Source organism: Perognathus longimembris, chromosome 21 (assembly GCF_023159225.1).
Source record: "Perognathus longimembris pacificus isolate PPM17 chromosome 21, ASM2315922v1, whole genome shotgun sequence".
NCBI lineage: Eukaryota > Metazoa > Chordata > Mammalia > Rodentia > Heteromyidae > Perognathus > Perognathus longimembris.
Genome location: NC_063181.1, coordinates 10,189,598 through 10,217,238, shown reverse-complemented (window position 1 = coordinate 10,217,238; position 27,641 = coordinate 10,189,598). Strand labels below are relative to the sequence as shown.

At 41.8% G+C, this 27,641-nt stretch overlaps 1 pseudogene; it reads left to right on the top strand.

Annotated features, from left to right (window-relative positions):
* The first annotated feature begins 558 nt into the window (after positions 1-558).
* Positions 559-2,810, top strand: LOC125339473 (annotated as a pseudogene).
* The last annotated feature ends 24,831 nt before the right edge of the window (positions 2,811-27,641 follow it).

Genomic DNA, 27,641 nt, shown 5'->3' with positions numbered 1-27,641 from the left:
ATTAGGAAGAGTAAGGGATGGGTGTGTAGAGAAGGGATGAGTGAGGATGTTGAAAGTGACATTGGTCACGATATTTTTATTTTATTTCATTTGTGGATCCTTGGACTTGAACTTTGGGCCTGGACTCTGTCCTTGAGCTTCTTTTTGCTCAAGGCTAGTGCTCTACCCCTTGAGCCACAGCACCACTTCCAGCTTTCCTGAGTAATGTAGTGGAGATAGGTTTCATGGACTTTCCTGCCAGGGCTGGCTTGGAACCTCGATCCTCAGATTTCAGCTTCTTGAACAGCTAGGATTATAGGTGTGAGCCTCCCAGGTACCTGGCCATCACAGTCCATTGTATTCACATACTGCTTTGTTAAATGGCCATTCCTTTGTACAACTACTTAAAGATAACTTTTTTTTAATAAAGAAGAGGAGAAGGATGCATCAGAGACAGTGATAAGTGATCCACATTTTCTTACCCTACCCTTCCCTTCCCCCTTCCCCTCCCAGGAAAGGCTGAGCCCCACCACAGGGTCTACCCAGTGGCCTCCCCTGCCTCAGCTCCAGCAGGCCTGGAGTGCCCCTGCTGGGACATCACAACCATCCCCTGGCAATGGAACGTGTTGCCAGGAAGGAAGACTCAGCCGCTGAACAGCCAACAAGGTGTGCTTCTCTGGGTGTCTCCTGAGTGGCACTGAGTGGAGGCATCTGGCGGTCGGAACATTATAAGCAGGGAACCTGCCCCCACCCTTTGGAAGGACCTGGCTTTCAGTGATGAGACCTGGGGTATGATGGAACACATTTCCAGGCAGATGTTAATGAAGACCTTATCTGTCCTATGTACAGGGCAGTCTCCAAGAAGCCAGTCCAGGGGTTTTTCTGGGAAACATGCATGCTTTCTGCAACTCCTGCATCACCCAGTGGTTCTCTCAGCAGCAGACATGTCCGGTAGACTGTCATGTCTCCCACTCATGCCCAGTACCTTGGATCATGCGCAGGACATGCTATCAAAGTGGCAGATTGCCTGTGACAATGCTGTGCTTGGTTGCAGCTCCAAGAACCTGTGGCTTACCTGAGCAACCGTGACCACAACCCGAAGAGGCCTGTGACCTGTGCACAGGGCTGTGACCTGGAGATGCCCAAAGACGAGCTAGCTGCCAAACCACCGTGGTATTGCTTCAGGCAAGGAAGCTGTGCTCAGTGGTGCAGCAGAATTAGACACGCGCTGCAGAACTGGGGGAGACGTCAGCTAAACACAAACACCAGCTGGCAGAGCAGAAGGGAGACATCCGGCTACTGAAGGCATATGTGCGTGCAACATGCAGTGCCAACCCCAGCCTTCTGAACCTGGAGGAGACAATTGAATATGAGACCCTTGAGTGGGTGGACTCCCCAAGAAGGATGAGGTGGGGAAGGATGATCTCCACAAGGGGTGCTGTGCTCCAGCCATCATCAAGCACTCCCTGTGGAAAGTGGCTGTCCTGCCACCGTTATCAACAAGCTTGTTGAAAATGCCCACAAATATAGCTGGCCCCAGGGTCTGGCAACACTAGAGACAAGACAGGTGAACCTTTGCTACTACCATGAGAACGACGTGGTCAAGTGCATCCCTGGCTAGCAGGCTGCTGTCATGATGTCCTGTGGGAACCAGCATATGGATGATGACATGACGTGGGAGCCAGGGCCCGTCATGATATTTGTGCAGGATATGGAGGAGGTACAGGAGACCTCGAACTGTCATCAGGAGAAGACAGAAGTCAGAAAAACTCTCACCACTCCAGCCGCTGGGCCCTGAATCCTTTCAACTATCCTCAATGCCACCGTCCGGCAAGAGCCACACATTCCCCTTTCCTTCTGACACAGAAGGGCCCTGGGGCACTTTCCGTCAGCCTGTTGCCATATTTCGTTCACCTGAAATGCCTGTCGGTGTACAGTTAGGATGGATCCATCCCACCACGGCATTTCCTGCCAAGGGTCCCTGGTTCTGGATATTTTCAGAAAGCACAAGAGATTTGGTGTCCCCACAAGCATCTTAGTAATTGTTCTTGCCCTCCGAAACCAGGGAATAGGAGCAGGTAGACCTGTTGGCTCTAACCAGCATCGAGAGGGCAGCTCTGAGGAGCAGACTTCCTGAAGAAATTGTGAGGGTGGAACCAACACCCTAGGGGTCGGTAGTAAGGCCAGGAGTTGGGCATCACTGGTAATCCTGGTAACACTGGTAACAGCAGTTGGAGCTGTGTGCCAAACATCCCTGTTCGGCCCACTGTGTAGGAGCAGACTCTTGCTGGGTCTACAGGCATTCAGCTTGGAATGCTGAAAATTTCCCAACGAGCTCTTTTTTTTACCTATATGTTTTCATAATTAGAGGATGACAGGGTTAGACTATTGGGGTCCGTATGCCCAGCTAAGTTGCTGCTCTCTGGCTTTTGCTCAAGTAGGGTAGGCATTGCTACTGTGGCATGTCCAGATTTGATGCCCAGGCTGTGAATATTGTGGCTCAATCTTTTCCCAGCAAGGTTTGAGTGCATTGGGGTCTCTGGTAGGTTTTGCAGTGGCATCAGGAGAGATTGAATTGATTAGCAAACGTTTGTACCACTGGCACATAAGCAAACCATGGGAGGTAGGTTGTAACAAGTAGTAATATCATTAGCAACTTGAGCAACAAAGTAAAGTGAAAACTGTTTACAAGGTATCTTCTGTGCAGGCAGTTTTGTAAGATGCTTGGGTCTCTGGCAAGGGTAGGCAGCCATATGGAAATGGAAAGGAATGCTAGCCTGACTTTGCTTTTCATGTCCTTCTTCTCTTCCTCCTCTGCTTTTTACTCCTTATTTTTTAGTGCTAGTACTGGGTCTTGAACTTAGGGTTTTATACTCTTGGTTAGCTTTTCCACTCAAGTCTGGCACTTTACCATTTGAGCCACATCTCCACTTCTGGCTTTTTGGTGGTTAATTGAAGATAAAAGTCTCACAGACTTTCCTGTCCGAGCTGGGTTTGAACCGTGATCCCCAGGACTTAGTTTCCATAGTAGCCAGGATTATAGGCATAGGCAACTGCTGCTCAGCTTCCCATGTTTCTTGCACTCAGAAGAAGGCTTTTGGCAAATTTCTGCCCAGAATGGCATCTCCAGTAATATAGTTAACCAGCTGGTTATTCGTGGCTTTACTGCCTTGCCCTTTACCTAAATTAGTTAGGTGAGACTTGAGATTAAACCTGAAAACCTAGAAAAATAATACTGTGCTATTATTTTGGCCCAATGTTGCCTTGCCTTTTTTTTTTTTTTTAGAACTTTACTTCCGTCACTGCCTTGCTCAATGTACATCAAGTTCCTTTTATGGCGATGTTATATATCACCCATCTACTTTTAAAAACAGCATAGAAGAGCATAAAAAAAGTGCTTACCTTATTGTAACAACTGTTTATTCAGTAAATGCAAAAAATCAATGAATAATGGCTATCTCCAATAAGCATTTTTAAACTCTGACTAATAAATAAGTGAAATTGTCATCTCTCTCTCTCTCTCTGACTTCAACAGGTTTCTACAAGTAGTGGGTGTAACTGAACTTGGCCAGTACACTCATTCTTCCTGGGAATGACCCATGTGGGATGTTCTAAAAATACCTTCCTTGATTCATTACAATGGATTTCTCAAGAGTATAACAAACATGAATATTATTAGTCCTAGGAAGGGCTTTTTCTTGTGTGTCTTAAGAGCAAAGAAACAAACAGGAACTGAGATATTGACCCTCATCACATAAAGCCTGCTGAGCTGGGGTTAAAAAAAAATAAGAGCAAGAACAAAACAGAAGTTGGGGGAGAAGGAAAGGAAAGTTTAAAAAAATACCCTATGTTAGCAACTCTAGAGAAATAAGTCTTACTCTGCAGGTGGAGATGTATAATCTCTATGAAAGACAATTGGTAATAGCTATCAAATGTACAAATGTGCCAGTGGCTCATGGCTATAATCCTAGCTACTCTGGAGAATGAGACTTGGGGAATTGCAGTTCAAAGGCAACCCAGGAGAAAAGGTGCATAATTCCACCTCCAAAACAAAAACGAACAAACAATACCCAGGACTGAAGTTGTGACTCAAGGGGTAGGGCACCAACCAGTAGCAAAGAAACAAAGTGAATGCCTAAAGGCCTGAGTTCAATCTCTGGTACCAGTAAAACTGTAAATACATATACAACCCTCATGGAGTATTCTTGTTCCTTTGAATTTAACTGGAAGAAGCATCTGAAAAAGGATTTTGGTATATTGTCAGTAATTGTACTTTAGTTTGTAATACAATATTTGTGGCCAGGACATAACCCTTTCATGAAGGATTGTTTTCGTAACAATAAATAAACTGAGGATGAAAAAAAATCTCAAAATTTTGCATCAGTTCATGATAAAAATCTCAGAAAATTAGGTGTGACTATACAATGGGACATTATTCAGCCATAAATAACAGCAAAACACTGCTATTTGTTACTACATGCTACTACATGGATGAGCCTTGGAGACTTTATGGTAACCACAGAAGCCAGTCACAAATGACCACTAACATTACTTAATCATATTCAAATGAAAGTCCAGGATTGGGAATTTTATACACAGGGAAAGTCGATCATTTGTTGCTTGAGGAAGACAATTGTGATGGAGATGGAAAACTATTTTAAAATGAGCAAAACATTTCAGTGCCTCACATCTGATCTGTTGTGGAGAATCACGTAAAAAGATGAAAACGTCATTTGTTCTATACAATAGTCAAAATTAAAAAAGATTGATTTTGTTAATACTGACAATGATGGAGATTAACTAGGATTCTTAGATATTGTCCTTGGTGATACAAATGGTGCAACCTGTTCGGAAAGCCATTTTGCTGATTCTTATAATCATACCTGCACATTTCTCGAACCCCACTTTTCTATTCCTGGGTATTTATGGAAGAGGAATGAAAACATGGGTCCTCATAGTGACCCTCAGCGATTATTCATAGCATCAATATTAGTTCCCTATGGCTTGTCTGCTTTGCAACTCAAGTTAAAATGTGATGGCCATGTAGGGGTCTTGAGAGTGTAGTATGTCCCTAATTCCAGGACCTAGTGTGAAGAAAAAAGGCTTTAGGCATATTGTCAAAATCCAGATTCACTTTGGATTTGGCCTACCATCAGATGTCTATGAGAATTCTGTTTTTAAGTGGGAACTTGTGGTAGCCTTGGAAAGACCTAGAAGGTCCCAGCAGAGGAGGATATTTTCATTGGCTACCTGGTCCAGACTCCTCAGGAAAATGCTGAAGGAGTAAGGAACAGACAGCTGACCTTGTCTCAGAGGATAGGTGAGAACACCACAGACCAAAACACTAGAAGTCCTTGACCTTCTACAGGATTTGGCTTGTGGACATGGAACAACAGAAGACTATTTCTGAACTGGAGCTAGAGGAGCCAGCCTGGCTGAGTTACCTCAATACTCAGAGGAGAAGGAGGCGGAAGGGCTCCAGATGGGTGTGAAGAGCTGCTGGGAGGTCACAATCCACAGCCAGGAGAGATGTAGGAGCCAATCAGGGGAGGAAAGCAGTCATAAAGCAAGCTGGACCAAGGGCAACCCTGAAAACCTTCCCTTGCCCTAGGGCCTGCTGACACTGATAATGCTCACTCTCCCCAAGTCTTCTGAGGAACTCTGATTTCCTGCATCTGTCTGCTACACCTCCTATCTCTCCTCCCCTTCCCCTTCCCAAACCAATCTCATCAAGTTTTCTTGTCCCACTTCACACACACACACACACACACACACACACACACACACACACACACACTATTTTAATTATATTCACTCTTCCTGATTCTCCCCACTCATTCACCTCCATCCACCAATGCCTATACACCTGATGACATGTATTTCAACTTTCTGAAAGTTGAAAGTTCTGTTAAAGTGCAGGTTAATTGTTCAACATTTCATTATGGTATCTTATGATAACTTCTAGATCCTTCCATTTCCCTGCTAATGACATAATGTCATCCTTTATTAGATGCATTTATATATTTCCAAAGACCAACTAAATGGCAAATTCTCTGTAAATATGCCATGCCTGTCTTAGAGAAGGGTAGATATACAGAGCACATAAATTATGACACTGTTCACATTTACCACTATCTGACTTATACCTTTCTAAGTTGTGTATCTCAGCCCTTCGCCATCCCATGTTCTTTCCATCACATAGCCTGTCATGAATCAACAAGCTCTTCTACCAGAAACTCAACAAATACTTGTTGAATTAAGCTGACCTGGCACCTGACCACATGGTCAGAGCTCCATGTTCTTCTCCATCTGGCTTCTGGAGACCAGACATATGTCGAAGATAGGTGACATCAACCCAGCTTTGATACTGTTTATGGCTTCAGTGAACATGAGCAGGTGGGCACAATGTCAGCAAGCCAAGTCCAAAAATATACACAGAACAGTGTTGTAAGACTGCCAGTTTTCTTGAAGTACTAAGGCATTTAAAGAGATATATCTCTAATTGCTTCATCTCCTTGTTACAGGGATTTGAGATAGTATGGTTAACTTCCTGAGTAGAGAGCCTAACTCATTTGTGGAAGAAGTTGTAGCAATTATTAGTGTTATAATCATTTGCTGAGCAATATAGCAATAAATCACCCGGTAGAAAGTCACTGCTGTCTGGATGTAATAAGTGTAGCCAACTGGACAATAAAGGTAAAGTCATCTGAACTATTACCCTGGCTAAGGAAATGCTAATAGGATTCAGTGCCACAGACTTCTGAAAGGCCTTGTCCTCATCTTACACTCTCCTCCTACCCAGTCCCCCCAGGTGCCTCTGAGGTACGTCCTCTGTAACCACAGCTAAACCTATATGAAGCTGTTGCCAACCTCCTGACAGCTCTTGAGAGATCATTGATCTCTAGTTTTTACCCAAGAGGGCCAGATACATGTGCACTGAGAGGCACATTGCATAACCTCAGCAGAGATGGACAGAGAAGACAAGCACATTGAACTTGGAAGGATCTCCCAAGAGATTCTCGTGTGCCCAGACTCTCATCGGACAACTGTGTTCTTTTGCCTATTCCCATCAATAGTTCTTAATTTAGCTTTATGTTCCTAAATATAGATATTATGATATTATATATCATTGGATATACTATTATATATTATTATGCATATAGTAATATAGTGATGTTAATAACTAAGTGGGGGTATTCTCACTCCTACAGCTGACTTTGTTACTGCCACTTGCCCACCACAGGTGAAGGATCTCAAGGCCCTGGAGATTACCTGTCACAGCTTTCTCCTTCTACTCCATAGACCTGCTAGATGTGCTGTCTTAAAGCAGCTTCAGAGAGTATAGGGTTAGAGAAGGCATGGATCCAAACAGGAGTATTATGGGATATTTAAATCTTTCCCAAAATCAGCTGGCTGCATAGTCTCCTCATTGGACACATACGGGAAGTTGGAATCAGAGCCAATTATAACAATAGTTACAGTCTGTCATAGGCACAGGTAAAATAGAATGTTGGATTGATTTAAATTGCCTTAGAAAGGTGTAGAATACAGAATCCAGGACTTCCCTTGTGTACTTTATCTCATGCACTATATATATAAACTAGTTGTGTCCATTACCTAAAAACCTTTTTTTTTAAAGAGTTTGAAAGTTACAACATTAAAAAATTGGTTCGGAGAAAGATAAACATTTTATCAGCAACTTCTGAGAGTTTGGTTAATATGAAGCGCCACTTATAATTTTAGTCAAGATGTGTTTTGTTTCATTCATTGAATATTTTTACCCATATGTTAATCATCCAGATGTTTAAATGCCAACTATTACCGAGGTCTAGCGAGGTCCTGGGAATCTCCTGATGAATAAAACATGATCTTCATCTTTGCATAGAAGAACAAGCAGTGAGTTGGTTATAATCATAAATTATGTGCCAAGGCTGAAGTGCCTTTGGGATGTGTAGCAAGCATGCAAATCTGGTTTGGTGATCAGAAAAGACATCCCCGAGGATGGCTGACTTAAATAAAGACTTACATAAATAGGAGTCATTCAGGCAAAAACATGAGATAAGAAAACAAAGAGTATGGTGCAAAAGGCCTCGGGCAGAATGGGGTTTGTTGAGAGAACAAAGAAGGAAGAGAAAGCCAGCATTTCTGGAGCTGAATGCAAGAAGAGATAGAGGCACAGGAGGAAGTTGAGGCTCACGGGAGGGTGGAGGAGTCCTGAGAAAATTCACTTTCCATTTGGATTTGCTTCCATGGTTAGAGGAGGCCACTGAGCAGCCTTTATCTTCCGACTGTAAATGGTCTTTTCTGAAACCTGGCCTTGAAAACTCATAGAGGCTGAGTGTGGTGACATACGCCTCTAATCCCAGCACCTGGGATGATGAGGCAGGAGGACTGCAAGATTACAACTTGGTCTGCCTTATGTAGAGTCCTTGTTTAAGGGCGGGGTGGGGGGGAGGGTGGAGAAACCCTACATCATCTGGGTGTATTAGCATACAGTAGGAGGATCACAGTTCTAGGCCAGCTTGAGAAAAGAGAGTGGGAGACCCTATTTGACGATCTGAAAAAGTATAAAGGACTAGCAACATCCCTCTACTCTTGTTTAATCTGGTGCTTAGACTCTTAGCCAGAGCCATAAAGCAAGGGGAGAAAACTAAACAGATACAAACAGGGAAGGAAGAAGTCAAATTCTCTATGTACAGATGTGACCCTATTTTTAGAAGACCCTAAACACCACACACACACACACACACACACACACACACACACACACCCTAAACAAAACAAAATGCTGCTTAGATCTAATAAACACTTTTGACAAGGAAACAGAATACAAAATACTATATAAAAATCAGTAATTTTTCTGTGCACCAATAATGAACAAGCTGAGAAAGACACTAGGAAAATTTATAATAGCCTCGGAACAAATGAACAAAAAACCTCTAGCGTTAAACTTAGCTCCAACGATAAAAGATCTTAATAAAAGACCCGAAACTGAAATTTTTACAAGAAAAAAATATGGGAAGCACTTGAAGTGAGAGGCATAGAGAATGTCTCTCTGAATAGACCTCCAACTGCTCAAAAAATGGAATACACATTGATGGTTGAGGCTGCACAAAATTAATAAGCTTCTGCACAGGAATGGAAGCAATTACCAGAATCAAGAGACGATTTCACTTAGACCCTCATCTCAGCAAACAAGAGGAGCATATAATACATCCCCTAATTATAGTTCTTTTTAAAAATTCATTAGTTAATTGTCTAAGTGATGTACAGAGGGGTTACAGTTTCATATGTAAGGACGTGAGTACATTTCTTGTTTAACTGTTACCCTAATTATAGTTCTTATCCTGGAGTCCCAAAGCATTTTCTTTCTCTTCCTCTTACTAAGACCAATGCTTTTGTGGTCTTCAGTTGCCCCTCTCAAATCTCTGAGCTGCCTCACAGTAAACATTTTGGTCATTCTGATGTTCATGTTCCAAGAATCTTGAGTTGTCCTATTTTGTTTTTCTGAGTTTCTTAAGGGTGAGTTATACCATCTTTGAATAATTCTCTGAATCATTCTTTGGATAATTCTTCAAGAGCAGAGGCAGTGAGAACTTCTTAGAGGTTTAGTCCCATGTAGACATGAAGTATACATGTTAATACATTTCCTTGTTAATCTGCCTTCTGTTACAAGGCTCTGAGCAATCTAAGAACAAGGAAGGGTAGAGAGAAAGTTGTATTCCCTCACATACATTGGGCAGGCATGGGAATTGTCCATGAGAGGAAGATAAGAGTTCAAACGGATTGGATTGCCATTAAACAGTAAATTGACATGTGTGTTTCTTCAAGTACTGGTAAAGATAGAATTTGAGAGTAAACAAGCAATAGGGTTTTTATAGCCTTCTCCAAACATGTGTGAATTCTCCATGCACTTCAACCTCCTCCTCCATCACAAATCCCCCAGAATGGGGGCTAGGGAACGTGGACATTTCCTAAGGTGATTCCTTCAAGAAAAGCTTTCAAACACACAGTCTCTTACACAGAGGCAAGAGGGCCTTCTTGTGTCTAGTGGAGTATATTGGGTGTCAAAGACAGAGACTCTGATGAGGACTGGGAATTGGTACTTAATGATTTCTTGCATGATTAAAAAGATTGAGGACAATTTAAATCTCTGAGTTATATTTTGGTTAGTTAATCTGAGTGTAATTCTAAGTAGAATTACTAATAGAAAGCAACAGCCAACTTGGTTGTTCTGTACATGAAAGAAATCTATCATTCCAGGAGGCCTTGAAATCATGAAATCTGATTAGTGTCCTACCTCCTGTTTGTGGATATCAGGATTCCTTGGGTAGATACAGGCCATACTCCCACTTCCCTCTTTTCATCTTCTTATTAAAGGCTGAGATTGAGTGGAGCACAAAATTTCCTAGAGCACCACTCGAAGCTACTGCATTTTAAGTGTTATTTAAGTGTCCAAGGCAACAAAAAGCAAATGATCACAGTCCAAGAAGCGAGCTATCCTTTGGCTTAAGCCCTAGCTATTAATGAAGGGGAAAATATGGTCATGCTTCTTTAACTCTTTCTTTGCAGTCTCTCCAGAAAACCTGGTACAATCACTTACTGTGGACTTGAGTGTGAAGAACTGTCTTAAAACAGCGAAATTCCACTGGGTAGGGGAGAAAGGTTACTCTCGGTCAAATTCCTTCCAAGTCCAGACTGAGTTCCACATGACTCCAGCTGGCCCTAAAGCAGTATATAGTACTGGAGAGTTGCCTGTAGAATTATCTAGCTCACTGCTTTATTATATACAATGTGGGATGTAGAGACAGACCAAAGACCCCTGCAAGGTCAAGAATCAACATCAGTTCAGACCTCCTCTTCTGGGTGCTCTTGTAAATCAGTAGTAGTCAAAACTTTCTTTGCACATTAAGATGAACTGGGGAGATATGGAAAGTGTGCATGCCAGCCACACCCCATATGAGCTAATTCATCATTCTTAAGATGACTGCCCCCCCAGGCCTCTGTGTTGTTTTTTAAAATTACTCCAGGTACTTCACATATGCAGCTACATCTGAGGCCCTAACCCAGGCCTCTTGGAATGGCCATACTAATTGGTTTTAATGTGGGTTACTAATGAAGTAAGTGGTGGAATAGATTCTCATCACTCCACACAAAGTACAGAACATAAGAAGACAGATGACATTGGGGCTGGGGATATGGCCTAGTGGCAAGAGAGCTTGCCTCGTATGCATGAGGCCCTGGGTTCGATTCCCCAGCACCACATATACAGAAAACGGCCAGAAGTGGCACTGTGGCTCAAGTGGCAGAGTGCTAGCCTTGAGCAAAAGGAAGCCAGGGACAGTGCTCAGGCCCTGAGTCCAAGCCCCAGGACTGGCAAAAAAAAAAAAGAAGACAGATGGGCTGGGGATATGGCCTAGTGGCAAGAGTGCCTGCCTCATATACATGAGGCCCTGGGTTTGATTCCCCAGCACCACATATACAGAAAATGGTCAGAAGTGGCGCTGTGGCTCAAGTGGCAGAGTGCTAGCCTTGAGCAAAAAGAAGCCAGGGACAGTGCTCAGGCCCTGAGTCCAAGCTCCAGGACTAGCAAAAAAAAAAAAAAAAAAAAGAAGACAGATGACAGCTGCGTCCATACTATTAGATATGGACGTGAGTAAATGTTCTAGAGACAGGCTCTTCCCTGTGTACAGGAGGCTCTAGGAAGGTCGAGGGTCTCCAGTTTCCTGTGCTTTCCCAAGTCATTCAGATCATGAATCAGTAGTTACCCTATCAACCTGAACAGGCAGGCATCTTAGCCACAGGATGTTGAGGGTTTGGGTTTTGCTGGATGCAAAGAGGAGAACGTCTCTTCATCCTCCTAGCTCAATTAGTAAATAGATGGAAGGGATCTGGGTAAAGAGTTTCTAATTTACATCACAAGTGCACACTTAAGAAGTCACCTGTGGGGGCTGGGGATATGGCCTAGTGGCAAGAATGCTTGCCTCGTATACATGAAGCCCTCGGTTCGATTCCCCAGCACCACATATACAGAAAATGGCCAGAAGTGGTGCTGCGGCTCAAATGGCAGGGTGCTAGCCTTGAGCAAAAAGAAGCCAGGGACAGTGCTCAGGCCCTGAATCCAAGGCCCAGGACTGGCAAAAAAAAAAAAAAAAAAAAAAAGAGAAGTGACCTGTAACGAACCACCCCCCCTTAAAAAAAACAACTGTTAAAAGGGAAGATAAAAAGGATTAAGAAAAAGAAATTTAGACTGAGTCTAATTAAAGTGCATTATATGCATGAATGTAAATACCACAGTAAAGCCCTTATTACTATGAGTAAGTGATTGTTACTATTGCAATAATTAACATTCACTTACGCTAATCTAAGAAGAAGTGTGCTGCGTGTCGCAGCATACTCGCGAAGCTGAGAAAGATGAATCAAGGGTCTGAAGCCAGGCTGGGCTACAGAGCCAGACCCTCACTTAAAAGTGTCCTAAGTGTCCACCTAGGTGACTGAGGTTGGAGAAACGACAGGGAATGACACTGGTTTCATGGAAAAAGGGCCTGAGCTGGGCCTCAACTATCTCCCAACAAAGTGACGGGCATGTGGGCGGCTTGGCTTGATCTCAGATGTCCAGTGATCCCTGTGGAAGTCATATTAGATCAGGCTCCTGTTCTGTTCACTCCACTCATTCCTTCAGAAGCTCCCACCTCAATCAGAGCAAGAGTCAGGGTCCCGTCAAGCACTTCCAAGGCCCTTGGCATTGGGGAGTGTTGGTCTTGCCTCAGTCTTCTTACCCACCACAGTTCTTTGTTCTCTACCTGCCAAGGGTGGTCTTCGTAATTCATCTCCTGACCTCCCTCTGCAAAGCCGCTGCCCAAATACCATAGTGTCATTGAGGCCTTTCTGGACCCTTCTGTGTGAAATCATGTCACTCCTCCTCTCTTCACGCCATTGCTGTGGATCTGACATCATCCGCCATGTCCATCAACGCAAGTATAGACATGGCTACAGACATAGATACGAGGCGGCTCATGTGCACACAGCTTCGTTTTCCCCATAGAAGGGAAGGCCTTTGAAAATGAGGATTTTGTTTTGTTTTCCATTTCATTTCAACGATGTATCTAAAATGTCACATCTTTGAAATCTGGTTTTTCCTTTTGCCCATTACACATGATTCTCCATTAAGGATATTTCCTCCCAAGTCTTACCTCTTTCTGTGCGACTACAAGCTTCTTAAAGTTAGTTAACTCTGAAGGATACCTGTTGCAGCTTCTCTCTGCTGATACTAAGAGAATCAAAACTCAGGATCTACTAATCTTTTGTTCCACGTTTTTATTTAAAGTAATTTTCTTTCCTCATCTTGCACTTAAGGTACAAATATGTTTAAGCTGAAATGCAAGCATTCTCTTCTTTAAGAGTTTTAAAGATAAACTTCCCTAAAAGGATTTTGAACTTTCATAAATGCATCTTGAAAAGAGAGCAATACTGTGAAAAGGTTGAAATCCAAAATTATACTTTCAGTGAAGAATGTTCTTATTCTCGTTGACATTTATTAAATGTCAACCGCACATCTAGTACTTGGCATATTAAATCTTACTTTAAAAAATGCTTGGCATGATGTAGACCACTTATTGATTTTGTTTTTGCACTTACGTACATAATGAAAAATGTTGTTAGTATTGTAACTAAATCTTAGGGAAGTTGTTTAAAATATTTAAGTAAGTGAGCTTAAGAGAACTATTTCTACAGGTACATTTATACCTGTAACTCCTTTAGGTCAATTGCCTAAAAATGAGCTGATACACTAATTAAAAGTCTTATTTGTTGACCTTGAGTCACACTTCAGTTTTTAGAATATTAAATATAGACATTTAACCACTGCCTATTTGTTATGTCATTTTAAAAATCCCCAGAGAGTTAAAATTTAGTAACAATTTTTCTCATCCAAAGAGTGAGGGTAGCATGTGGGAAGTCTTTGAATATCTAAATTTTGATGGGTAAGTGCTGCTCTATCATGCTTGAGTTGTATTCCTAAATCTTCATAACTGTTATGGTGAAAGAAAAAGCTTCCAGGTACATCTCTCTGCAGGATGCAATGTTAGCATTTTAGAACTTTGTAGAGCACCTTTCTCAAATACACTGTAAAACTGCAGGCAAGAGGTACTTCTAGTTTAAATCTAGTGGTAAGATCCAAGGTCTGGTGAGTGTTCGCAGTTGAAATGGCATGATGAGTTTGAGCTATCACTTGGCATAACTTGCCAAAGGTAAGTACATGCTTGCAGGACATGCTCTCTAATAAAAGGATTAGGACTGAGGACTGTATGCAACTTAGTGGTGGTCATTGAGCAAGCTGGTGTCTCCTCTTTCATGCACCTCCTTCCACTCCCTCTCCTATCATCTGACAAACCAATATGGCTGAGATAGAGAAATTTACTAAGTTGAAGGAGACAGAAATGCAAGGTAAAACTCTCCTGCCTTCAAAAGACCTGACTGAACAAGAGAGCCAGGGGACAAATCACCATGAGGTGGGCGCCACTGAGGTGTACCGTCCTTTCCACATCTTTCCTTATCTTCTCATTTTTACTTCTTTTCGATGCTTTACTTTGTAAGACACAAAGAGGTCAGAAAAAGTGTATGAGGTGATGTTTGCCATTACACATCTGAATTGAGAACTATTGACCAGGAAGGCCTGGCCTCTCCTCTGTGGCTAGCAGGGAAGGAAAAAGCTTGCATATTGGAAAAGAGAGGAAGTTAGAGGAGGAAGGTAATATCTAGAGGAAGGCAAAATCCAAGCTGGATCCAGGTTGAGAAATGCAGTTTAATCAGAGTGCCATTTTGTTTTGTTCAAATGATTTTCTTTTAATGTACAATTAAAAACATGTAAATGAAGTTTAAAAACTAAATAAAACAATAGGCAACAGTAAAAAAAAAAAGTCTTATTTGTTCACTAAAGTCCCAAAGCAATCCTTGCAAGCAAGTTTCTTGACTCTCAAGAATATTAGTAACAGATGAGTGCTGGTAGCTCATACTTGTAAACTTAGCTATTCATAGGACTGAGACTTGGGGGACTGAGGTTCAAAGCCAGCCCAGAGAGAAAACTTCCTGAGATGTCATCTCCAATGAATCCGCAAAAATCCAGGCTGAAGTTCAAGTTCAAGCAGCATCTTCAGGTGTGAGCAAGCAAAAGTAAAGAGTGGAAATGCCAATAAGATAGAGCAGGATTTGGGCTCTCAGAACGATTCATCTGAGGTGAGAGTTTTCCTGTCCCCTCTGTCACTGTCTGTAGACTAGTAAGTGAGCTCTGTCCAGAAAAGGAAATCTTCCAGGCCTTTGGTTATGGACTTTCCAAACACCAGAACTGAAGGATGTAACTTTCTGCTATTGATTCCTTACCCAGTTTGTAATTTTGTTATAGACGCACAAAGGAATAAAGACACATAGATATCTCACAGCCCAGCGGCCTTTCCTGTACTCTACAGGACATGTGCATGTGCACGTGAACATGTGTGTGTGTGTGTGTAAGCACACACAAAAGTCCATTGAATGACTATTGTTCATTCCACAATATATGAAGCTAAGTATGATGCCAGAATTATTCTTTCCCCTTGGACTGTGATGGTCGTCTCCCCTCTTTGTACATCCTTAAGTGAATGGTGGTGAATGGCACCTAAGAAAAACCAGGAACTTGTCATTCTGGGTATTCCCTTCCTCATCCCCTCACTTCACATGCGTTAAATTGAGTTAATGTAAAATCCGTTACATGTCTTTCCCTTTTTCAGTTCTCTTGCTGTGACTTCTGTGCAGATAATCACTGTTTTTCACTTGATATATAATCCCAGTACTCTGTTTTCCTGGGTTCTAATGTCTCAGTCCTGCTTCTACACCATAACCAGTGATATGCTTATCTAAGTCCTAAGTATGGCATGTTGCTCTCCTGACTAAAACTCTGCTTCATGTGCTGTGAATGGGGCTGGAGATGTGGCTCAAAGGATACAGTGTCAGCCTAGTAAGTAGGAAGCCTTGTGTTCAGACCCCTGTACCATTAAAAAGGAGAAATTTCACTGAGGGCAGGTGGCTCATGCCTGCAATCCTAGCTACTCAGGACACTGAGATTTGAGAATCACAATTTGGAGCCCGCCAAGACAGAAGAGTCCATGAGATTCTTCTCTCCAGTTAACCACCAGAAAACTAGAAGTAGAGCTGTGGCTCAAAGTGATAAAGCACTAGCCTTGAGCAAAAAACAGCTCAGGGACAGTGTCCAGGCCCTGAGTTCAAGGCCCACGACTGACAAAAGCAAAGGCGCTGAGGGGGAATATGTATGTGTTGGGACTTAATACTCAGAGGAATGGTATTAAGATGTAGGGAAGGCAAGGGGATCAGAAGCACTCCACGCTCACGAATAGGCTTATTGTCCTTACAGATAAAAGGATTGTGGAGAGCCTTTTTGTCTCTTTGGCCTTTCTATCACAAGAAGCCACAGCAGCAATACGCCATGTGTGGAGGAAAGAGCCTTCAACAGAAACAGATGCTCTGGCCTCTTGATCTTAAATTGCACATTCTGCAGGACTACGAGCAGTAGATTCCCATTACTTGCAAATAAATTAGTCTAAGTTATTTTTCTACAGCAATGTCAAAAGATGAGGGCAAACCTGTATCCTACTACCTAGAGGATAAAATGAGAACTCTTTAATTAAAGAGAAAATAAGGTCTGGGTTTGTTAGCACTTGACTATAAATCAGGAAGCTGAGTCAGGGAAATTTGAGTTCAAGACCATGGGGCTACATAGTAAGATTCTGTCCTGTCTCAAAACAACAACTAAAGACGAAATAATAAACAAAAATAAGTTAATATTTCAGATATTTTAAAAAATAGATTAATTAATAAAAGATGTTTGAACAACTGAGTAACATCCTGGAAAAAGCAAGTTTGATCAATATTTCATATCTTATACTAAAATAAATACCACATGCTTTAAAATTTGATGCTAAGAGAGAAAAAAAAGAGAGCTTAAAATGTTTTTGGAGTTAGTAAGACATTCCTAAGCAGAAAACAGAATCCAGAAACCATAAAAGTACGAGTAAGACTACATTAGTTTAAAATATTTCTAGGTGACCAAAAAGCACAAGAAAACAACAAGGAAAAAAAGACAAAAACTAAAGACCCTATTTCCTCACAGTGTAAAGAATATTCACAAATCCATATGAATTTTGAGAGGTGAAAAAATGTATGGCAAAAATAAAAATATAGTTTTAAAATTTATGAAAAGATGTTCAACCTCAGACTGAAACATAATAAAACAAATGTAAGACAAATGCCGTGACTATTTTGGTAGTATGTTTTTTGTTTTTTTTGGCCAGTCCTGGGCCTTGGACTCAGGGCCTGAGTACCTTCCCTGGCTTCTTTCCACTCAAGGCTAGCACTCTGCCACCTGAGCCACAGCGCCCCTTCTGGCGGTTTTCCATATATGTGGTGCTGGGGAATCGAACCGAGAGCTTCATGTGTAGGAGGCAAGCGCTTTTGCCACTAGGCCATATTCCCAGCCCAATCTTTTTGGTAGTATTGATGTTTGAATTCAGAGCCTTAGGCTTACCAAGCCAGCGCTCTACCACTTGAGCTATGCTTCGGCCCCACCTGCCCCTTTTATACATTCGGTCAGCCAGCCTCAGAGCAGGGTCTTCCGGCATACAGTTTCCAGGGATTACAGAGATGATCCACAGTGCCTAGTTAGAGGCAACATAAGAAAGAAAGAAGAGGGCTATAGGCATAGCTCAAGTATAGGCTTGCCTCAAAAGCAAAACACACTGAGATCAAACCCTAGTAATAAGAGAGAGAAAAAGAGAGACAGACAGAGGGAGAAGATTTAACAAAACATCAGTGATGATGATATAGAGAATTAACTTCCAAAATATAGAGAGGGAAGGAGAATAAATAGAGAATAAATAGGTATAACTCTCCTGAAAGGAAACAGACCAGTGCAGAGTATTTTAAGAACTAAAAATGGATACATACTTTGGCTTAGTAATGCTTCCAAGTATTTGTCTTAGTTAAAAATTCTTACAGGTATAAAGCTATAAATTAGGACAGAGTTCTTATGACAGAATTTATGTAATAACAGAACATTTGAAGTGTTTACTAAAGAGTGAAATGAATTGTGGTGCATTATTATTTCACGGTGTGTTATTTGAAAGAAATAACTATATTGATATAGGATTTTTTTCCTAAAATATATATTAAGACAAAATAGTTACAGAACAATATGTGTCAATTATTCCCTTCCCTTCCCATTTATCTCTGTCAGTTTGTCTGTATTATCTATCTATCTCTATCTATCTGTCTGTCTGACATTTGCTTGTGACTTTATATAGATAATATTATATTGAGAGATAAAATAGTATGCATTTGCCTTTGGTATTTTGAAGTACTATACTGTGGCATGATATTTGCATATGGAAGTGTATCATACACTTGCCTCATGTCTTCATCATTTTTGTGGTTCTGCATTTCAACTACCTCTTAGATTGTTAGATTGTTATATACCATTATTGTTAACTATGGTCACCCTATTAAACAGTAAATTATTGAAGTTAAATGTTTCTCTTGCCTAACTGAAATTTCATAGCCTTTTGACCATCATCTTCGTAGTTCCCACTAACTATTCACTAACCATCTATTCACTACACACTGTCCACCCACTCAATACTAAAAATTACCCGCTAACTACTCCAGCTTCTGCTAGCCGCTGCTCTATATTCTGCTTCAATGATCCACAACAGGTATATAGGGACATGCCCAACACAATCATCTGGGAAATGGTAGTTAAAGTCACAGTGAGATTCTCCTCAGGTAGCATGGCTGTTACTAAAAAGACAAAAGGTGAGTGTTGGTGAGGATGTGGGGAAGAGGGAGGCCTTGCATACTGCTGGCAGGCATGTAAACAAATACAGAAAACAGTGTGGAAGTGATTGCAACCATTGAAAACGTGGGCTGGGAATGTGGCTCAGTGGTAGAGTGCTTGCCTAGCATGCGTGAAGCCCTGGGTCGATTCCTTAGTACCACAGAAACAGAAAAAGCCAGAAGTGGTGCTGTCGCTCAATGGTAGGGCAAAAGAAGCTCAGGGATAGTTTCCAGGCCCTGAGTTTAAGTCTCAGAACTGGCAAAAAAAAAAAAGAAAGAAAATATGACCACATGATCCAGCACACCATCTACTTGGAATGTATCCAAAAGACATCAGTATGTCTAAGAGATAATATACATCCTGTGTTTAGTATAGTTCTGTTCACAATAGCCAAGAAATGGCACCAAATGGTGTTCACCAGCGGATGAGTGGAGAAAGTGGATGTATATACATACATATATATACATATATATGTTCATAATAAAAGGCAGTCCTGTTGCTTACAGAAACAAACTAGACACAAAAAGACAAATCACATATGATCTCTCCCATTCATCTGTGAAATCTAAAGAAAAAAAACTGTTCTCAGAGAACTATGTACATTTTTGAACGTGCCGTTTATTTCTACTAGCACCCCTAGAGATTGTAACACTAGCTATTTCTGTGCCTAGGACCTGAATTGCTAAAGAACAAAAGGTAAAGATAACTTTTTAATTATAAAATAAAATTTAAAAGTAGGGGAGAGACCATCTTTTCACAGTATCACCTGTAGATTTCTAAAGTTTTGTATACATGCCTAAATTATATGTTGGAAGTCAATAAAAATGATATTTTAAAATGCATCTTATTTGAATATTGGTTTCTGAAGAAAGAGATTGATTTCAAGTCCCCAGATAAGATGTTTTCCGGGGACATGGAGCTGGCAAGTAGAGCTTGGGGGGATATTTTGGGGCTTTGGCAGTATTTCATCCTGGGAAGGGAGGTTGGAAGCAGTTGTTTTTGATTATGGATACAGTAGTTCTGGGGGAATTAATGATGTCCAGCTGTGTGGTTCATCACTCCTGAGCCTGTAGCGAGGAGACATTAGGGCAGAAGAGACTGGAGTTACAAAAAATCACATTGTCAATGTTCCCCGTTCTTGATCGTGATTGGAGCTTGCAAAATAGGTCATTGGAGTATGGCTGCCTGTGAAGAAGTTGCCTCATAGTCTTTTCTTTATCTTATCTTTGTATTACCACACTGGGCAAATAATGGCTTCACTCTGATGTCTCTGATTTCGGCCTGACACGGAGGGAGGTGAGCAGAGGGCATGGATAGAAGGTCTTCAAGGCAGGGAGACAGGAAGGCGCAGAGCTGCTGTCAGACCTGGGATTGGGGGTGTGGGAGCCGGCATTTCTAATCAAGCCACCATGGCCTCCAGACAGAGAGCACCCCTAAGGCAGGAACTCCTGGGCGTTAGCCAGAAGCTACTTTGGAGACTTCTAGGGAACCACAGAGAATATTTCTGCAGGAATGTTTGAGAGACAGTTCCCAGGGCCACTCAGGGGGAGAGAAGGAGAGGAGGCAGAATAAACTGACGTCTTCATGGTCTTTGGGATCATTCGAATTTTCCCTGTCAAAACATTGAAAAGGCGATGAGTTTTCTTTAAATTGTTTGAAGGGCTCCTTTTCTTGATTCTTGGGCTTGATTCCCTCTAAGTTTCTATTGCACAGACCACATGCTTTAACTTTTGTTTAGAGGTCTAGAAAAGACTTCCCAGAGGGAGGGGGTAAGGCAGGACATTTGCAAGGGACAAGGGCGAGAAGGTTTCCCCTCTAGTAGCCGTACAGGCCAGCATTAAAGGAAAGGGTATGCTTAGCACCTGAGGGAAAATAAACATTTCTCATTTGCTGGGGACATCGTTATTTTTTTTTTGTTTTAATGAATTTTGCTCTACCAAGAAACAAGAAGGTTTTGAGGTACCTTTAAACATAAATGTTGCAATAAAGAGATTCGTGGAAAGGAAAATTGAAGCCAAACCTTACTATGTAAACAAGTGAGTGTGAGTAAACAGAGGGGCATGATGGGAGCCTGTGATGAGTGAACGGGAGCCCAGGCTCAGCCCTGGGTTTCCAGCCAGAATAAGGCAGCAGATGTGCAAAAGCCCCTGAGGGAAATGACTTGGATTGTGCAAGTGACCAAGAGCAGATCCCTTTCTGGGAAGAGGATTTGAGTTGAAGGTAGAAAAAAAAAATAACGACACAAGTTACCCCCAAAGTCTGTCTTTATTATTCAGAGCTTCTATCTCCCACCCCTCAGGACCCAATCCAGGAAAACTCTTCTGGGTCCTCTGCTGCAAGCTGGGCCTGAATGCTGTGTCAGATGCATCAGGAGGAAGGGTGTCTGAGTCACCAATGGGGAGTCAGTTTGGGTGTTGTAAGAGAGTTTAGTCAGCAAGAAACTGGGAATATGGCCTAGTGGTAGAGTGCTTGCCTTGTATACATGAAGCCCTGGGTTCGATTCCTCAGCACCACATATATAGAAAAAGCCAGAAGTGGCACTGTGGCTCAAGTGGTAGGGTGCTAGTCTTGAGCAAAAAGAAGCCAGGGACAGTGCTCGGGCCCTGAGTTCAAGCCCCAGGACTGGCAAAAACCAAACTAAATAAACAAACAAAAAGGAACAGAGCAACCACTCTGGTCTCAAAGGCCTGCAGCCCAGGACAAAGCTTGAACCAAGCTTTTAAAGACACAAAATGACATGCTTGGGTGGGGCATTCAAGCCCAACAAAAGCAGACCATATTAGGAAGTAGCTCAAGTATCAGCAGAATTTTCCATGTAGGGGTATATTTTCCATAGAGAGGTATACTTACAGGCTACTCGGAGGCCAGTGAATCAAGCCATTTTGGGAGGTCATTCAAGGCAGAATCAGAGCATTCTCTGTGCAAAGCTTTGGACTAAACAGCATGACACCTGCAATTCAATGAATGGACTTCCTCACCACAAGGCTTTTCAGCACTAGGTAGAAATCCCCTTCCACCTAGCAAGGCACAAGGCACCAGGCTGTGAGAAGTTACTTAGACTCAGCCTCTTAACTTCATGGGTTTGGAGTTTTGGTTGGTATTTGTGTTTCTTTTCTCAGGTTCTGTCCCCTATCCATACTATTCTCTAATCCTTTCCCCTCTCTAAACACAGTTTTAGAGATGATTCCTCGGGGCTGGGAATATGGCCTAGTGGTAGAGTGCTTGCCTTGTATACATGAAGCCCTGTGTTCGATTCCTCAGCACCACATATATAGAAAAAAGCCAGAAGTGGCACTATGGCTCAAGAGGTTAGAGTGCCAGCCTTGAGCCAAAAGAAGCCAGGGACAGTGCTCAGGCCCCGAGTCCAAGCCCCAGGACTCGCAACAAAAACAAAAAAACAAAACAGAGATGATTCCTCATCCATGATTCAGGCATGTCCCTGAAGAATGAGAGAATTGCATGGTGTCCTTGTGCTGTCACCACAGATGTTTTTCAACATGAGTAAAGCGAAGGCTGAAAGAAGCTGGGAGGGGAAAGTAGAGCGTTGCATTTGGGACACATAGATTTTAGTCTCTGCTCCTCTTCTCTATCAGCTGTGTACCCTAGGGCAAACCACCCCATTGATCATTGGCTTGTATTCTAAAATTGGCAATGGTAGACTAGCTGTCTAGGCACAGGACTCAGCTCATTTGGGATCATTAAGACCTAATTCTGTAAGAGCTGTAGAGAGCTCACAGCCAAGAAGAAATGAGGGGGGCCAATGATTGGATACTGTGGGTACAAAACAGACCTGTACTGTATTTAAAGCAAAATGGTCCCTTTAAGGCATGGAAGAGCACCCATAGGCCTGGTGTGGAAATCTTACCTCAACCACATTATTTTTAAGAACTCATAATGCAACCTTAATCCACATCAAATATCATTTTTATGTAAAATTGAAATTACCTATATGTTTTTACTTTTGATTATTTTTCCCCTGAGTAATTAAACAATTGACTCTGCTATTTTGGTACCCCATAGGTATTTCCTGGAATTCTTATAAAATGAGGGGAAAATGCAATGTGAAATTGTGTTTGGATTCAATGAAATTTTTCATTAAAAATAGGTTCCACATTTCACGCAATTAACACGTATTTGTGGGCGTTTAATTTGAGGGCTTTGCAATGATGTCACTTTCTTGGCCTATTCGGGAGCCAACAATCATATTCTCAAATCTCAACATGAAGAAGCTAAACCCTCGTAGCTCTAAGCATTGCCCTCCTCCAGCTGCTTGTTCTGCTATCAGCAGAAACAAACAGCAAAGGACTGAAGAAAAGCTACCTGTCCCGGAGAAGTCCTCCACACTTGGGGAATCCTCCACATCACCACAAGCGTGGATGTCCTCTTCTTTCTCATGACTTGAGCTGTATTGTGACTGGTGCAGTGAATAAGTACAAAGGATATGGAGACAAAGAAGGTGGAGACAAAGGAGATGGAGAACCCTAACCAGATTTCACTGGAGTAGCTAAAGCATTGGGCTGGAAGCCAGCAGACATAGGTCAGATGGAAGATGTAGAGAAATTCTAAGCAAGGACAATGAAATCACAATGGAGAACCCTACTTGGGATGTAATGTTAGAGAAACTTAATGCCCAGCATGTATATTAAAGTCTTGGGAGATGAATAACTTTGCAGATTTTTGTAGGTGAACATTCAGATAAAGTTCTATATAAATGGTTTCATTTGGAAGCCCAATGTCTAGACCTTCCCCTGGAATGACGTAACTAGCTAGTTGGGAGTTGGAGAGCTGGGGCTGGCCAGGCGTCTCCACACAACATCTCTACATGGCTCGTGTGGGCTTCCCCTTGGCCTGGTGGACCCCTAGGTAGTCATGTTTCTCTCATAGTATCTGGCTTCCCTTCAGGAGAACAAGCACAGGCAACATTTCTTTTCTGCCAAATCCTATTGGCTTCAAGTGAGCTGCTTAGAAACCACAGAACCAGCGCATATTCTGGGAGGCAGAATATTACAAGAGTATGGATTCATTCCACGTTTCCTTGTGGGGCTGGACTGTCTTTGGAGACTGTCTACCGTAGCAGGCTAGTTTTCTTTACTTGGCTAAAAGTCTCTGGCTTGTAAGTACTTACAGATCTTAAGTGTTACAGAATCTGAGGTCCTTCAATAGCAGGTACTAAGAAGCTGATTTTACCAAAAAGCACTGAGCCCTCTCTTGGGCCCAAGTGAATTAGAAGCAAAATAAAAGCTTGGCATTCCTGCCTTCATTTTACATCTTTCTCCTTTCTTCTAAATCTTTGGGTCAGACTCCTACTTCATTCTTCACATAGACACTTTAACCATTCCTAACCTAAACCTCCTTCAAGGCTGAGACACAAAGATAAGAATAACTGACTTACTTACTGTTGGCTCTTTCAATGTCCTCTTCCAGAACTCAAAGAGGAGCTGAGAGTGTCTAGTCACTTTTCCAAAACTGCAGTCATCTTAAGGTAGTAACAGCAGAGCTTTGCAGACAGATTGCCCGTAAGCGGGAGCAATCACCTCCTGGAAACCAGATTGTCCCCTCAAGCAACAAGGACTTCTTTGAGCCACCTTAAAACCATCAGACTGCACTTTACTTAGGCTGCTTGATTCTCAGGCACCTCTCATGCAACAATTCCTGCTCAGTTGAAACCTACAGCTCATGCCAGTCTCCCCAAAATGGGCCGAAATGCTTAATAATCCTTCCTCTTCCCATAGTGTTGCCACACGAATAAATCTCCTCTCTGTTGTTTACCACTGCTCTTCAATGACCATATTGGTTGAGTGGCTGAACCTGACGTGTTGGAACTCTTCAGTCAGGTTCCTGGTCTAGATGACACTTAGAGCTCAAAGCTGCCTAAATCTTGAAGGACACAAGATGCCTTCCATTTCACATCTGTATGTCAGTGATGGTGAAGGCCTTTCATGGGACACAAAGGAGTTATGGTGAGACAGCAGGCCAGATATCCCCATGCCGGGTAGGGCCTTTTGTCTGCTCTTTTTGAAAGTTCATCTAGAATTTGGATCTCTCAGGACCAACTTCTGCATTTGCTTTCCAAATCAACTCAGTGATTGTCTGTAAGTCAATTCATGTTAATTAAAGTGAGGAGGGGATATTATAAAGGATGCCAGGAGAAAAGGATGGATCATTGGAAGACTAGAGAAAGGACTTGGGGGGAGGCGGTGCACAAAAGGTTAGAGAATAATTGGGAAGGGAGGCCAAAACTAAAACCCCCAATGCATAACTTGGCATCTCAATTTTTCTCCTTCAAAAAGTAACCCACTTAATAAGTTTGTTGTGGAGGATGTTTTTTTTTTATTACTTTCACATTTACAGTAGGAATGTAAAATTATTTAACTGAAAGAAGTCATTGTCCTGTCCTTTTTGGTATCTTTGTAAAGGACTGCCTTCATTGAAATCATTACTTACCTCTTCTGGGTATCACAAACATCCTCATTTTAAGGATTTTTTTCATGTTGCGCCATAAGCAGATTATCTGGAGATATTTTGTGTTCTGGCTTTTTTCAGTCGGATAGCTATTTGTTAAATGTTGTAGGCTTTAGAATATTGAGGGACAGACTCACTTAGAGATTTTTTTTTTCTCCTTTCTCTCAGTCCACTTTGGCACTGTACTTACCTCTTCCAGTCTAGCAGTTGTGTAATTTTCTCCATCTGGCCCTGTAACTTTCCAAGAGAGAAGCAGATTTTTAAAGGGTAATTTGAGTTCATTTCTGCCCTGTATTCAGCATGTCAAAGGTAGAGTCACAAAACCAATCCCTCATCCAGAACTAGAAATGGAAAAAAAAATACAACATATCTCATTTTATAAAATCCATAATCTTGCTGACAGCAGGAGGAACAAGTCACCATTTTATTCACTTAAAGAAAATGATCAGTTCAATGTGCCATAACAATTATTACATACCACTTTTGTACTTTGTTTTTATTTTCAACCGCAGTGTGGAAATATTAAAGGGAACTGTCTAGGAATAAATAGTTATACGTTTTAAATAGTGAACTATTTTGAGTAACATGATGAAAATCTCATGTCCTAAACATCTCACCCTACCCGGGATGTCTAACAAAACCACGCTGTGTGTGCTACCTGTCCTGCAGTTGTTTTGTTACAATGCAGTCATTTATTACAATGCCATTGACTATGGCATTGTTATCGTACTTGTGTTCAAGTAGTCCCAATGTCATTACTTGATGCTAGATCATAATGCCTACATATTACACCATAATGATCACATCAATTGGTACACACTGACAAAATAATTTTTAACTTCAAAAAAATTTAATTATTATACATACTCAATTCCTGACAATGCTTATCACTAGAGAGAATGGGAAAGAGTACATCTTAACAATAGCTGTAATATTTTATATATATAATGGAAGTCCTGGAGCAAATACAAGTCGAAATTAAAAGCATCATTGCAGTTCAGTAGTGAGTATGTGGATATTATTCTTCTGTTCTTGGTTTTATATTTGGAGTGGTTCCCAATAAAAATTTAGACGAATACAAGCAAGAGCAAATACAATGCAGTGGGGGCATTTTTGTAGAAAAGTCACAAAGAGACTACTGCTTGCATTTTACTTTTAGAGACCTTGGGAGCTGTTTGTAGAAATAGCTTTACATGAGTTGGAAATCATCAAGGGCACCCAGAGCGGAGCAGTGACTAATGGAATTTGGCAAAGAGAATGGATAATCCCTAAGCATGACAGAAGGTGGGCATGCCCATAGCCTCAAGGTATCATGTGTTCTCTTACTTTGAAAGGCATTCCAAAACATGACATAAACAACTACTTTAACAACCGCTTGTTGGTGGTGCTAGGGTTGTTGCCCTTTATTTGGTTGGCTTTTGATTTTCATTGGTGCTTGGCATTGAACTCAGGGCTTCTGCTTGAGCTGCTCTCCCAGTTCTTTTGCTTTTATTTAGTTAGTTCATTTCGATAGGGGCTCACAAGTTTACCATCATGGACCCCCTCGTTCTTTTCCCAGAGTAACTGGGATTACAGATGTGTACCACCCTGCCAGCTTTGTTGGTGGCCCACTTCTTTGCAGATAACTTCCAAGAGGCAGAGATCTTACCTGGGCTATTTAGTGACTGGGACCAGATGTGTGAGGAAAGAGACATTGGCTCTGGGTCGGTGAGAGGTTCTGAGAAGCAGAAGGGGAGTCCATACCAGAGTCAGGAAAATCTGAATCTAGTCTTAACTAGTTGTGAGACAGCTACAGTTCATCAACTCAGTGGGCTTTCCTCTCACCTACAAGCTGGACAACTAAGTTTAACCAATGGTATTAACATACTATTGCTACACTGTGACATTTACAGGAATGAACCATCCAAGTGAAGATATTTACTTTTCTTTCCATAGGACTTTCCAGTGATAAAGGAAAAGTGGGGGAAATTAGATTCTATTAGAGCGTTCCATTATCACTGTCAGGATAGTCATTGAAAAATTTGAATCGTATAAGAAACTTTCTGAGATGACAACTCTGCACTGGTGGAAATGCAGTCTCATGATTTTTATGGACTATTTGTGTGTGTACATGTGTGTCTGTGTATGCGTATGCACATGTGTGTGTGTGTGTGTGTGTGTGTGTGTGTGTGTGAATGTGAGAGACAGACCGAGAGGCAGAGAGAGAGAGAGAGACAGAGATAGAGACAAAGACAGAGACAGTTCTGGAGCTCAAACTCAGGGTCTGGGTGCTCTCTCTGAGCTTTTTTTGCTCAAAACTAACACTCTACCACTTGAGCCA